Below are 15,437 nucleotides of genomic sequence, written 5' to 3' on the forward strand. Positions count from 1 at the left end.
TTATCCATGAGGGTGTAAGAAAAGCGACAGAAGGAGATGGAATTATTGTTATTATGATGATGATGATGATTATTATTATTTTTGCAAGGGGCTTTACGTCGCACCGACACAGATAGGTCTTATGGCGACGATGGGATAGGAAAGGCCTAGGAGTTGGAAGGAAGCGGCCGTGGCCTTAATTAAGGTACAGCCCCAGCATTTGCCTGGTGTGAAAATGGGAAACCACGGAAAACCATCTTCTGGGCTGCCGATAGTGGGATTCGAACCTACTAACTCCCGGATGCAAGCTCACAGCCGCGCGCCTCTACGCGCACGGCCAACTCGCCCGGTGATGATGATGATGATGATGATGATTATTATTATTATTATTATTATTATTATTATTATTATTATTATTATTATTATTAGAGCCTCAGTGGCTCAGGCGGCAGCGCTCCGGCCTCTCACCTCTGGGTTCCGTGGTTCAAATCCCGAGCACTCCATGTAATATTTGTACTGGACAAAGCGGAGGCGGGACAGGTTTTTCCTCCGGGTACTCTGGGTTTCCCTGTCATCTTTCATTCCAGCAACACTCTCCAATATCGTATCATTTCATCTGTCAATCATTAATCATTGCTCCAGAGGAGTGCGACACTCTTCGGTAGCTGGCACAATTCCTATCCTCGACGCTAGATGGGGCCTTCATTCATTCCATTCCTGATCTGGTCGAATGACTAGGAACAGGCTATGGATTTTCATTGTATTATTATTATTATTATTATTATTATTATTATTATTATTATTATTATTATTATTATTATTATTACGAGGGTTGTAAATAAAGTAGCGTCAATATTGACAGAACGTAATATTTAATGAACTAACAAGTACACTTGCATAGCATTCTTTCAATGTAGTCACCCGCAAAATCTTTTTCCTTTTGCCAAATGTCGGGAAGTCATTGGGGACCGTTTAAAAGACTTTCTCTGTTGATGACAGCGACGGAGCGCCCTCTTGCGCGGAGTACAGGTGCCACGTCAGTAAATCGGCGACGTCTGAGTAGTTCCTTCAACTTCGGAAACAGGCCGAAGTCTCAAGGACTCATGTCTGGTGAGTACAGAGGGTGTTCCAAGACCTCCCAATGCCAGGTTGACATGCAACACGGTAAGTCGATCGTCTCGCAATAAACGCGGACATTCGAGCGGCATAGCGGGACGCAGATGCGGCTCGAGAAATCGCAATAGTAGTCACTGCTAACGGTTTGTTCCTCAGGCACAACATGCGTAAGAATAACGCCCTCGTAGTCGTGTGCCACAATCACCTGTCGAAATTTCTGTGGGCATGCCGAAACTGGGCGACGCCATTCATTCGAATGACGCTTTAATTCAGGGTCGAGCGGGCGAGTTGGCCGTGCGCGTAGAGGCGCGCGGCTGTGAGCTTGCATCCGGGAGATAGTAGGTTCGAATCCCACTATCGGCAGCCCTGAAGATGGTTTTCCGTGGTTTCCCATTTTCACACCAGGAAAATGCTGGGGCTGTACCTTAATTAAGGCCACGGCCGCTTCCTTCCAACTCCTAGGCCTTTCCTATCCCATCGTCGCCATAAGACGTATCTGTGTCGGTGCGACGTAAAGCCCCTAGCAAAAACAAAATCAGGGTCGTAGGTTCGTGCTCACGTCTCATCAATGGCGACATATTTTTTTGGCTATTTGTTTTACGTCGCTCCGACACAGATAGGTCTTATGGCGACGATGGGATAGGAAAGGCCTAGCAATGGGAAGGAAGCGACCGTGGCCCTAGTTAAGATACAGATCCAGCATTTACCTGGTGTGAAAATGGGAAACCACGAAAAACCATCTTCAGGGCTTCTGACAGCGGGGTTCGAACCCAGTATCTCCCGCATGCAAGCTCACAGCTGCGCGCTCCTAACCGCACGGCCAACACGCCCGGTCAATGGCGACAATGCGATGCGGAAATGCGTCTCCTTCGTTGCGGTATCTGTCCAAGTGGATGCCAGCCAGTGCATACTGGTGTCATTGCTTTACGTCGCGTCAATGAGTTGACGTGGAAACCAACGGGACGCAATTTTCCTCATGATAACCGTCCGTTACCCAGATGCTATTTAAAAGACATACATACCCAGATCCGGTCTGACAGACCCCTCTACATTCCTTTTAACGGCGAATAGTAAAATTGATACACTGATTTCAAAAACTAATAACAGATTCTGTGAAAGATAACAATTAAGTATAAGGTTCAACCTGATCGATACTTTTTTATTATTTAATCTTAGGCTAAATTTTATGTCATTAAAACATTTCAGTACATGTTTCGATTGCCTAGCAATCATCATCAGCTGTTTCGCTTAAAGCATAGATGAAAAAGCATAAAACATTTCATAATTAAAATTAAAATGTGTTAGTAAGGGAATTCGTTACGAATGAAATCAAAGATGTTTTAGTGTAGAATAGTTTTTTAATTTGTATAATTTTAATCTTAACTAACAAACACAACCCCCGCCCCTCCCCACCCTCCTCCGCCACGTAAGCGTCCCTTACTAACACATTTTAATTTTAATTTTAATTATGAAATGTTTTATGCTTTTTCACCTAAGCTTTAAGCGAAACAGCTGATGATGATTGCTAAGCAATCGAAACATGTACTGTAATTTTTTAATGACATAAAACTTAGCCTAAGGCTAAATAATAAAAAAGTATTGATCAGGTGAAACCTTATACTTAATTGCTATCTTGATTACAATATCGATATGGAATGAAGTGGATAATATGTAATAGATTCTGTGAAATGTGTATATTGAAATAACACACATTAAAATAAAGAAAGCACTTACAACGTTCGACCTTAGGTATTTAGTACAAGGAAAACAAATTCTTTGAAAAATGCCTTATAATAGGAATTGAGTAATTTGGAAGCAATATGAGAGGAAATTTGTTTATAACTGTAGACACGTAAAGCAAAGGACACTAACTGGCACAATGACATGGAATTATAACGAAAAACAGCAAACAACGCAAAAACTGCTAGCAGTTTTTGACGGTAGTCTATTATTATAAGCAATGTCCTGCTCCGTGGCTAAATGGTTAGCGTGCTGGCCTTTGGTCACAGGGGTGCCGGTTTCGATTCTCAGTAAGGTCGGGAATTTTAACCACCATTGTTGGTTAATTTCGCTGGCATGAAGGCTGGGTAAATGTGTCGTCTTCATCATCATTTCATCCTCATCACGACGCGTAGGTTGCCTACGGCGTCATATCAAAAGACCTGCAGCTGGCGAGCCGAACTTGTCCTCGGACACTCCATTTCATTATAAGCAATGGATCCGACTCAAGATTGAAAGTTATTTTCAACAAATTAAGTCGACATTATTACTCATCATTGTTTAGGGTGAATCCTAGCAACTTACACAGACTTTATTCGCACATTCCAGACAAATAGGTTTTCTGCAAGAGTGGCACATGTACGCAGTCTTCCTTTTCTTGCTCGGAGGGCATAAGTAACAAGTTTCCCTCTTTTGTAGTTCCTCTTCCTTTACACACAAAAACCGTCCGATGCAGGACCTGAGTTCTTGGCTGACATAAATGTTTGAAACTCTCTATTCCATCTGCGGAAATACCAGATTTCGTCAGCGTTTTCATCAATTCAAGTCTGGAGATAGGTTCATTATTCCTTTTCGACCCAAACACAATAAATACGTTCATTGAACTGATGTCAAATATCCTAAAGGAAACAGCCATGGACCACCGGCGGGTGCGACGTCCTGTACAATACTGAGTACAGATTTCATCAAGAGAATCTACACCACCTTTTATCTCTACCCTATCATCTGGATTATCAAATCTCAAACAGGAAGTCAGAAAAGAAAATCTGTTTCTTGACGTTACACTGCGGGAAATATCTCTTCCTGTGCCGTTGGTTTCAAATAAAGATCTAAAATCTTCACGGTCGGATTTGAAGGCAGCAGTATAGAATAAAAGTCCAAGGTGTGCCTTCAATTCCATCATGACTACATCTTGTACATAATATGTGCCCCTATATCTTACCCTTTCATTCGTAATTTTGACATTTTTCCACTTGAAAACAATGTTCAGTAGTTCTTCTGGCATAAGAAAATGTCATACCTGCTCTGGACTGGCTTCGCCACCTATTCTGGCCTCCCGACACAAGCCTGAGAGCTGTACCAGAATATAATGCTGCCGTGTTCTGGACCGGCTTTAATCTTCTTTACATGATCACTTAAACATGTTTTTCCAGAATAATTCCTGGAAACACTGTCATTCATTGTCATTACTGTCAGAATCACAATCACTAGTTTCAATCTCAACTTCAGAGTCTGAATTATGGCTGTTCCACTGCGAAATTTTCATCACATTCCAGTTCACTATCACTGGAGTTCTCATCCTCAAACCACTCAGAAATTGCACTTTGGAAATGTTTATCAGCAGGGTTAACTTGACGCGAACTTCCGGCTGCGGAAGTCATTTTGTAACGGTAATACCCAGGTGTGGTCAAGAGGACCGCATGAGAAATTCAGAATGTTGTATACTAATCCGCTTGAAAGCTAGCGATGAACTGATGCCTTCGACCACAAAAGTACGCGCCGATAATATATTACAGAAGCTCGCGCATTTTCATTGTCTCGGCAAATGACAGAAATGATCACCGATATCAAGGTGCGCGGTTTGGCAGACCTCTCCTGGGTATTTACGGGTTAAGACATTCCGTCAGTATGTACCACACGGTTTAACGACTGAGACCAACCTTTACGGATAATTCCCGGACATTCCATGTAGTCTACCAAAAGATCACTCACGGTGTCAATCTGATTACGATCAATGGATGGCCGACCTGTGTGGTGTTTATCCGCAGGCTAATTCCAACCCGTACGAAACGGCTTGATCCATCATGCAACCATCCTTTATGCCACATGCTTCAAGTAATCTTCGATTACGGACAGAATAGCAGGCTTCATAGCCTGAGTCCCGCCATATAAAACAAGACAATAGATAAAATAAATAAATAACATTCTGATGCACTTTCGCCACGAACCCTCATCACCTTTTGAAAACATGCTTTAGAGCGGTGAAATCGACACTCTTCACTTCAATGCCACACAAAAACAACACCCCCATATCCTATTTGCGCATGCCCGATCTCCTGCGAGTGTCTGGACTACGTTGCCAATTAATTATGTATAGCCCTCGTATTATTATTATTATTATTATTATTATTATTATTATTATTATTATTATTATTATTATTATTATTATTATTATTATTATTATCCCTAATGCACATTATTATTTTATCAACTGCCAGGCTCCTTCCAGCAGTTATCACTACAGGATGTTATCGTGAGTAGCCTCGCGATTGTATGGCAATCGCCCAATACGACAGGCTCCTTCCAGCAGTTATCACTCCAGTATATTATCGTGAGTAGCCTCGCGATTCTATTTGAATCGCCCAATACAAGAGGCTCCTTCCAGCAATTATCACTACAGTATATCGTCGTTGCCGGGACAAAACCTCCTATGTGATAATATTTTTGGAGGTATACTGACTGGCACCACATACATTACGAAGAGTGAGAAGGCCTTGATAATATGCACACAATATTGCACCTTAGATGACAGAACCTTACCAGCCAAAGTTCTATTTCACATAGGAGGTTTTGTCCCGGCAGCGACGATATTATCGTGAGTAGCCCCGCGATTCTATGGCAAGCGCCCAATACAACAGGCTCCTTCCAGCAGTTATCACTACAGGATGTTATCGTGAGTAGCCTCGCGATTCTATGGCAATCGCCCAATACAACAGGCTCCCTCCAGCAGTTATCACTACAGTATATTATCGCGAGTAGCCTCGCGATTCTATGGCAATCGCTGAATGCAACAGGCTACTTCCAGCAGTCATCACTACAGTATATTATCGTGAGCAGCCTCGCGATTCTATGGCAATCGCCGAATGCAACAGGCTACTTCCAGCAGTCATCACTACAGTATCTTATCGTGAGTAGTCTCGCGATTCTATGGCAATCGCCCAATACAACAGGCTCCTTCCAGCAGTTATCACTACAGTATATTATCGTGAGCAGCCTCGCGATTCTATGGCAATCGCCCAATACAACAGGCTCCTTCCAGCAATTATCACTACAGTATATCGTCGTTGCCGGGACAAAACCTCCTATGTGATAATATTTTTGGAGGTATACTGACCGGCACCACATACATTATGAAGAGCGAGAATGCCTTGACAATATGCACACAATATTGCACCTTAGATGACAGAACCTTGCCAGCCAAAGTTCTATTTCACATAGGAGGTTTTGTCCCGGCAGCGATGATATTATCGTGAGTCGCCTCGCGATTCTATGGCAATCGCCCAATACAACAGGCTCCTTCCAGCAGTTATCACTACAGTATATTATCGTGAGTAGCCTCGCGATTCTATGGCAATCGCCCAATAGAACAGGCTCCTTCCAGCAGTTATCACTACAGGATGTTATCATGAGTAGCCTCGCGATTCTATGGCAATCGCCCAATACAACAGGCTCCTTCCAGGTGTTATCACTACGGTATATTATCGTGAGTAGCCTCGCGATTCTATGGCAATCGCCCAATACAACAGGCTCCTTCCAGCAATTATCACTACAGTATATCGTCGTTGCCGGGACAAAACCTCCTATGTGATAATATTTTTGGAGGTATACTGACCGGCACCACATACATTATGAAGAGCGAGAATGCCTTGACAATATGCACACAATATTGCACGTTAGATGACAGAACCTTACCAGCCAAAGTTCTAGGCTAAAATATTTCACATAGGAGGTTTTGTCCCGGCAGCGATGATATTATCGTGAGTAGCCTGGCGATTCTATGGCAAGCGCCCAATACAACAGGCTCCTTCCAGCAGTTACCACTACAGTATGTTATCGTGAGTAGCCTCGCGATTCTATGGCAATCGCCCAATACAACACGCTCCTTCCAGCAGTTATCACTACAGTATATTATCGTGAGTAGCCTCGCGATTCTATGGCAATCGCCGAATGCAACAGGCTCCTTCCAGCAGTTATCACTACAGTATATTATCGTGAGTAGCCTCGCGATACTATGGCAAGCGCCCAATACAACACGCTCCTTCCAGCAGTTATCACTACAGTATATTATCGTGAGTAGCCTCGCGATTCTATGGCAATCGCCCAATACAACACGCTCCTTCCAGCAGTTACCACTACAGTATGTTATCGTGAGTAGCCTCGCGATCCTATGGCAATCGCCCAATACAACACGCTCCTTCCAGCAGTTATCACTACAGTATATTATCGTGAGTAGCCTCGCGATTCTATGGCAATCGCCGAATGCAACAGGCTCCTTCCAGCAGTTATCACTACAGTATATTATCGTGAGTAGCCTCGCGATTCTATGGCAATCGCCGAATGCAACAGGCTCCTTCCAGCAGTTATCACTACAGTATATTATCGTGAGTAGCCTCGCGATTCTATGGCAATCGTCCACTACAACAGGCGCTACCGGGCAGTGATCACTGCGTGGACGGCCCACTATACCTATAATAGCTTGATCATTACTTATAACTGTAGATTAGATTTATTCCCAGGGTTAACGGCTCTCTGGAAGTGAGTTGAGCGTGGGCCATTTGTTTCCAAATGCTATATTGTTTTGTTTAATCGAATTATTATTTTGTCATTGGTCCTAAGCAGGGGAGTTTGAACATTCTGTATTTGCTTAGGCTATTATGGATTTGAACACTGTATTGGGCGAAGGCCTCTAAGGTTCAATAAATCCTACTATTAATTACGTTCAATAAATGGACGCCTATCGATAAAGCCGTATTTATGTCTTCAGGAAAAATCTTTTAGTCCGAGAATTTTGAAGGCAATCGTACAACAAATGCATATTTGGAGACCAGTACAAGTGTAAAAATATCAAAAGACCACCCAAAGTACTTTGCCACAATATCGAAAATGACCAAAAATGTACCCTGCTCTATCATTTAAAGCGTGCTCACAAGGGGACAGCTTTAGTAAATTAATCACTTGCTGATAAAAACATTGCATTCATGACCATTCTAACGATAGCAAATGCATGTAGTCTTTAGATGTACAATATATCTCTTCCGGCAGTATAAATAAAATGTTACTTATTTTACGACCCGTTAATTACCTTTACTGCTTTCGGAGACACCGAGGTGCCGGAATTTTGTCCCGTTGGAGTTCTTTTACTTGCCGGTAATTCTACCGACACGGTCCTGACGTATACCTGAAATACCGCTGGTCTCAGGCGGGATCGAACTCGCAGGCCGGCACTGTACCATCTGAGCTACTTAGTCCGGCCAGCAACGTAAAATATATGAACGAAAGATAAAAGTCCGTGAGTCCTACAGGATCCTTTGCAGTGATTTCGTTGCTAACTAGCATATTTCATATTCATAATGAAAATGCATTTTGCTAATCTCAATCTGTTTCAAAATGCATGATCTGCTCCATGAGGATATCTTTTATCTAATTCCAATATTAGAGATATTCAGAGAATCATACTTTGAATAGAAATGTGCTTTTTACTAACTTTGTAAAACCAAGACACCAAAGCTCAAAACACAAATTGAAACAAACGTACAGAAGTTAAAATATGCTATGTGTTATCGATTACCTTTGTAACTGGAGGGAACGCGCTTTTCAATTATTTCTGTAGAACTAATGCATTCAAATTAAATGTACAACAGTCTACCACAAAGCGGAATTTATTTGAATAAACTAGCCGTGACGATCATGCACAATGTTCACCTGCCGAGACCACAACAAATCTCGTTCATTAATTCTCTAGAACGAAACTCTGCAAATATTTTAATTGTGCTGCGAATGTATTGCAAATGAGGCACCTAATTTCTGATTGAATGGTGGCATGTTTTTATGAAACTTATAGACATTTTATTTTATACGTTTATACAAGAGTGTCAATATATCACAATTTCCAATATTAAGGGCTGAACATGAAGTGAATGGTAATCTCTTACGTCCGTGAAACGAAGTGCCATTGTGCCACAAACATGTCTATTGGTCTACCAAGCCAAAAATGTTCATCCCGAAGGCTAGCAGATTACGATGTGACACATAGTCAGTAGGAAAAAACCTTCTGGCCGCTATTTACGGCTATCTAGACCGAGGACACTACCTCATCGTTAGACAGCCCCGTAATTGTTCTCACGCAGCCTGGGTGTACATCAAACCAGCTTCATATCCAGGCAAGAATACCTGACCTGCCCGGAAGTCAAACCCATGCATTCTGGTAAGATGGAAGGGCCGGCCTCCTACATCCATACATACTTCGAATTCCGAACGTAGAGTTTTGAATGTGAACAAAGCTGTTATGAGTACTTGTTTGACTTACACTTTGGAGAGCACGTTGGGTAGCACGGGATACATGTGAACGTGCATTGTACAACCGGAAAAGCACATCGTCTGGTTGGTGCATGAACGGTAGCACGTATGTACCGTGCACTGTTCAATGTACCCTCGACGATCACCAGAGGAGAACGACCGATGTAGGATATGGCTCCTCTACACCATGATGCCGGATGTTGGCCTTGTGTGCCTCTGCCATATACACTCCAGACGTTAGCGCTCGCCTGCACGACGCCACACACTCTTACGACCATCATTGGCACCAAGACAGAAGCGACTCATCACTGAAGACGACACGTCTCCATTCGTCCTTCCATAAGCGCCTATCGCGACACCACTGGAGGTGGGCTGCACGATCTTGGGGCGTGAGCGGAATACACCTTAACGGCACGCAGGATCGTAGCCCTGCTTTACGGAAACGGTTGTGAATGGTTTTTGCTGTTACCCCAGGAACAATAGTGTCCCTAATTTGTTGTGAAGTCGCGGTGCGGTCCAATAAGGCACTCCGTAAGATGCGACGGTCTTGGCGTGCATCTGTGCTTCACCGCTGTCCGGATCCAGGCCGATGCGCATGTGCACCTTCTGCTGACCACTGGCGACAACATCGATGCACTGTGGAGACCTCTCGCCCCACGTGTTGCGCAATTCCTCGGAACGACCACTCGCCATCCCGCAAGCCCTATAAACGCCTTCACTCAAACTGCTTCAAATGCACAAACGGTTCACGTACACGCAGTAGCGGCATGCAAACAATGTTGCAGACACAGACGGAGCTCCGTAAGACATAGCAAACTGGCTGCTACTGTTTTAGCGATGATTAACTGTTGCGCAGCTTGCAACATTTTACTGCCGATAACACGATTCTTGATTGTCCGCAGCTCTACGCGTTTGTTCATCGCATGTACTACATTCTCGTGGTCCCGTGCAAGTATGCCAGGTCTCATTCATTTGAGCCAAGGTGTTCTTTTTCATTTTTCCGGAGTGTATTTACAAGACTTAATACTTACTTTACTGCACTTTTAAGGAATGGTAGTAGCCCCTATCTGGAAATCCAAGAATAGCGGCCTAGAGGATCCGCCATGCTGACCACACTCCACCTCGTAATCTGCAGGCCTTCAGGCCGAGTAGCTATCGCTTGGTAGGCCAAGGTCCGTCAGGGCTGTACCACTGTAGGGGCGTTCTGGAGAGTATCAATGCTAAGATTTTCATAATTATTGCAAATATACAGTAAAGTTTAAAAATACTAAAAAATCCATCTCACGATTGCTTTCCCGGTCCGCTGTTAGCAGGCCTACACAGCAGCTCAACGGGCGAGTAGCTCGTCTGTGGCTCAATGGAAGAGTATTGACCTCCGGAGGCCACTGGTTAAAAATGGGCAGAGGTTACCGGATTTCTTCCTCTTGCGGTAACGTCTCCCCACGGAAGATTGGCGATTAACATGCAGCAATCTTTCCTATTTTGTGCCTCCCATATTAAAGTAGTCGTATCCTAGATATCGAAGCTTCACTGCTGAAGGTCCCGTGTCCAAGATAGCCTTCTCCACGCAAGTCTACATTCCCCTTCCACTGTTAGTTGTATCAGGTTGTACTTGCCATTTCTAAATATTTGACCGAAATAGGCTGCTTTTCGTTTCGCAACACGATGGAGTACCTCCTCGCTGGTGAAGTGGTCTAGACAAGGAATTGTACATTCTTCAATACACCCACATTTGGTTTATAGTCGGTTCATTGACAAAGCCTTCAGTGTCCAACCTTCAACATTGTCAATAAGCACCTATAACGCGTAACACTGCACTATACGCCGACGAGTTTCGAACTGGAGGTTACGGTTGCACACAGGATGTTTAAATATCGTGAACACGCTTCCTGAAAAGCAGATTTTAGTTTTGGTTTCCACATCCTAATCCTATTTTTGTGTTAGCTAGCATTATAGGTACTTGAAGTGTGACAACCTTCCAACAGTGCTACCGTAAAAGGTCATAAGAAAGTTGGTAACACGAAGGCAGCCTGCATATGGTGGCTGAGGCCATACGATTTTTTCTTCTTGGCAATTCTTCTAAGACGTTGTTTGTGACGATGGGATAGGAAAGTTCTAGAACTAGAAAAGGAGTGACCTTGGCCTTACTTTTAGTTTCAACCTCTGTATTTGCCTGATGTGATATGACTGATTTGCCTGATGCTGCCGATTATGGGGTTCGAACTCAAGCTCACGTGTACGTGACCTGAACAGCTTGTCGTTCCATTATTATTATTATTATTATTATTATTATTATTATTATTATTATTATTATTATTATTATTATTACCGCGTGAGCAGGAATTGTTTAACCCTCTAATTCAAACACTAATTAAACTCGGTTACAATCTGATTTTTATTAAGAATACGTCGTTTACATGAAGCTTACTGTTTTACGTTTAATTTGTGCCTCTTCAACCTTCTCAGACCATTTCGATGCGATATACATCACAATAATAATATCTTAAAAAGTAACGTTCAGTGAAGTCTTCTGTATCAAAAACAATTACATTCATTACCTAGTTGAAAAATAACTAGTGTACACTTCCTATAAGAACTGGAAAACAAACTTAGTAATATACGAATAAATTAAGTTATTATAGTTGAATAATTGTATTTGTCAACGATATATTACCGGTTTATATCTATATATAAAACATTAAAACAAATTCAATTTTACACCGTGTATGGAAATACCTTACACATTCATAGTATATGCCAGTTTGCATCTAGAAATGGGCGTGAGTTACCAAGAGTAAATTCAATATAAATTACTCAGGAGTCTGTTTACGATTATTATTTGTTTTTCGGTATTCACAACACGCTAGCTCTAATATGAGAAATACAAAGTAGGAAACTAGTGCTTCGCGATGATTGTCAAGTTTCCACCAGGAGAAGATACCATACGAAGAAAAATACGAAGAAGAAGAAGAAGAAGAAGAAGAAATCTGATTATATGATTATTATGACATTAAGCGAGAAATGATCAGTTGCCAGGACTTCTAGTAGCATGTGTGACAATCACATCACGCAGAGAATTATGTAGAGTTAATCCCTACTGCTCAAGTAAACTAGTTTTATTCTAATCCTTGCTGCCGTCATATGGATCCTCTCCCTTTTTGGAGCAGACATGCACAACGATCAGTCCGTCAATTTCCATTCATAGCCCAGAAAAATACGAAGAGAAATTATTCTGAAGTACGGACGTACATAACTCAGTCTACATTTAATTACAGCTGAGGGAATGTGCGTTTACATGTTTATAAACCTAGAGCTCATTTATTATGTAATGAACTTCGTTGCAGTTGCCGGATACATTTTATTACAGGAATGCGAATTGCGTGCTCTAGTTCAGAACTTGGCACCTACATAGTTCATTACATAGTGAAAATTTACGAGTCTGAGCAGCAGACATTTGCGTGCTGAGTTTTCTCTTGCCCATTTCCTAAATTATACACGCAAACTTAATTCTAGTTTAATGCAGCAGCTGTGTGCAACGAATGAGCACTTAGTTCAAGGAGTTCACTAATAATCCCTTCTTTCATACGCCGTTCGGTGAAGATATCCTTTTTATCCTAAGATCATTAATATTTCTGTTAAATTATGTTAGGATTTGCTCTATTAGTATGTAGAAAAGATCAGATTTGGTCACTACAGTGGGAGTGAATGGTCAAATTTTCAACTTTCTTAAAATATTACTGTAACAATCTTACTCCTAGCATCAGATTTATATAATACCCAATATATTAACAGATGTACACATTTTATGTTCAAACCGTCAATTAGTTTTCATGTTATATAAGAAACGAACTGCGTACAATCAGAATCTCCCACATATTATTTTAAGATTAAAATTACTGAACTTTCATTTCAACTTTATATCACCTACCCTAATACATGCCTAAGAACAATGTAGATACTTCTGATGCATCTTCTGTAATTTGGATGTAGTAGTTATTCTTATATATTAAATGTCTTTTATATTTAATGTTGTAAACGTTTTGTTGCCTCAGTACAACGATACAAGTTTTATTTTTTGTGCATATTTACTTACTGTCTACTTCTGAATATTCGTCGAAATTTTTAATGTATTTAGACAAAATTTGATCCGTGTGAAACATTTTGAATACATCCAAATTAATTTTGGGAGAATGTCTCTCTACATGCTGCATTAACCTCTGTGGTCTACTTGGTGTATTAAAACCCTCCTGATTCATAGGTCTCCCTTCTTGAATTTTTTTCCAAATAATTTTTACGATAGTTCACCTGTAAGTTTAATTTATAATTCATATTTTATGTACATATTATGCATAAATGTCCATGAAATGTTATCCTGTTATAGTTTCAGAATATTGAAAATCGCTCCCGAAAGAAATATCTGATGATAATCATGATGATTACTGTTTTCAGTTGTTCAACCTCGCATTGGACCAAAAAAGGAAATTTGAACAAAAACACTGGTATATTAATAATTTTGAATTATGAAAACCGGAGAAAAATTTACGAGTCATAAAAATTGCCTGATATCATAGATAACCACTTATTTGTAGCAGATTTTATAGAATTTCGTTACTAACAAGTAATGGCTATTTGATCCTTAGCACATACACGATTTTGTCCTGTTGTTGTTGAGCCATTAATTCATAGACTGGTTTGATGAAGCTCTCCATGCCACCATCCTGTGTTAACCGTTTAACTTCTACGTAACCATTTCATACTACATCTACTTTAATCTGTTTGTTATGTCCATACATTGGTCTGGGTGTCGTAAGATGTGTCGTATCATTCTGGTCAAATTTCACCAAATCATTCTTCTCTCATCAATTAGATTCAGTATCTCTACATCTGTGATTCAATCCACCCATCTCACTTTCAGCATACTTCTGTATTAAACGCTTCTACTTTTCTTTCAAAGCTAGTTATCGTCCCACTTGCACACATTGCCATGTTCCAGGTGAAATTCTTCACAAACGTCTTTCTTTTCCTATATCAATGTTCGAAATGAGCAAATTTATTTTCTTAAGAAAGCCCTTTCTTGCTCCTCCTTACTTCTGCCATCATAAGTTATTCTAGTACCGGTACTTCGTTTTCTAACCTAATATTTTCTGCATCACCTGAATTCATTCGACTGCACTCCATTTCTTTTGTTTTGGCTTTATTTATTTTCGTCTTGTACTCCTTCTCCAAGTGTGTTTCCATACTATTCAGCAATTTCTCCTGATCTTCTGCAGACTCGGACAAAATAACAATATCACTGATAAATCTAATAGCTATGATTTCCTCTCCGTAGATAGTGATTCCTTTTCAAAATTCCACTTTGATTTCCTTTATCTCCTGTTCTATGTACACATTGAAAACACGTCGGGCTAAACAGCCTAAACTTGACCCACTCCCTTCTTGATTGCTGATCCTCGTACGTAGCCATCGGTTCTTATCATAGGAGACTGATGTCTCTACAGATTGCAGATAATTCTTATTTCTCGATATATGATCCCGATCAGCTTCAGAATCTCAAATATCCTGGTCCAGTCAACATTATTGACTTTTGTTCTAAATCTACAAATGTCTTTCTTCATTCGTTCCTCTTAAGATCGGACGTAAAGTCAGGATTGCTTCACGTGTTCCTACATTTCTTCTGTAGCCAAACTGGTCTTCTCCCAAATCATCTTTAACTTGTCTTTCTCCTTATTATTATTTTCCTACCGCTTTTCCCACAAGTGTGGGGTCGCGGGTGCGAAATGCGTTGCACACGTGGATTTGGCCCTGTTTTACGGTCGGATGCCCTTCCTGCCGCCAACCCTATATGGAGGGATGTAATCACTATTGCGTGTTTCTGTGGTGTTTGGTAGTGTAGTGTGTTGTGTGAATATGATGAGGAAAATGTTGGGACGGACACAAACACCCAGTCCTCGAGCCAGAAGAATTAATCAGAAGCGATTAATATCCCCCGACCCAGCTGGGAATCGGACCCGGGACAATATGAACAGAAGGCCAGTACGCTGACCATT

The sequence above is a fragment of the Anabrus simplex genome, chromosome 1 (assembly GCF_040414725.1).
Source record: "Anabrus simplex isolate iqAnaSimp1 chromosome 1, ASM4041472v1, whole genome shotgun sequence".
Taxonomy (NCBI): domain Eukaryota; kingdom Metazoa; phylum Arthropoda; class Insecta; order Orthoptera; family Tettigoniidae; genus Anabrus; species Anabrus simplex.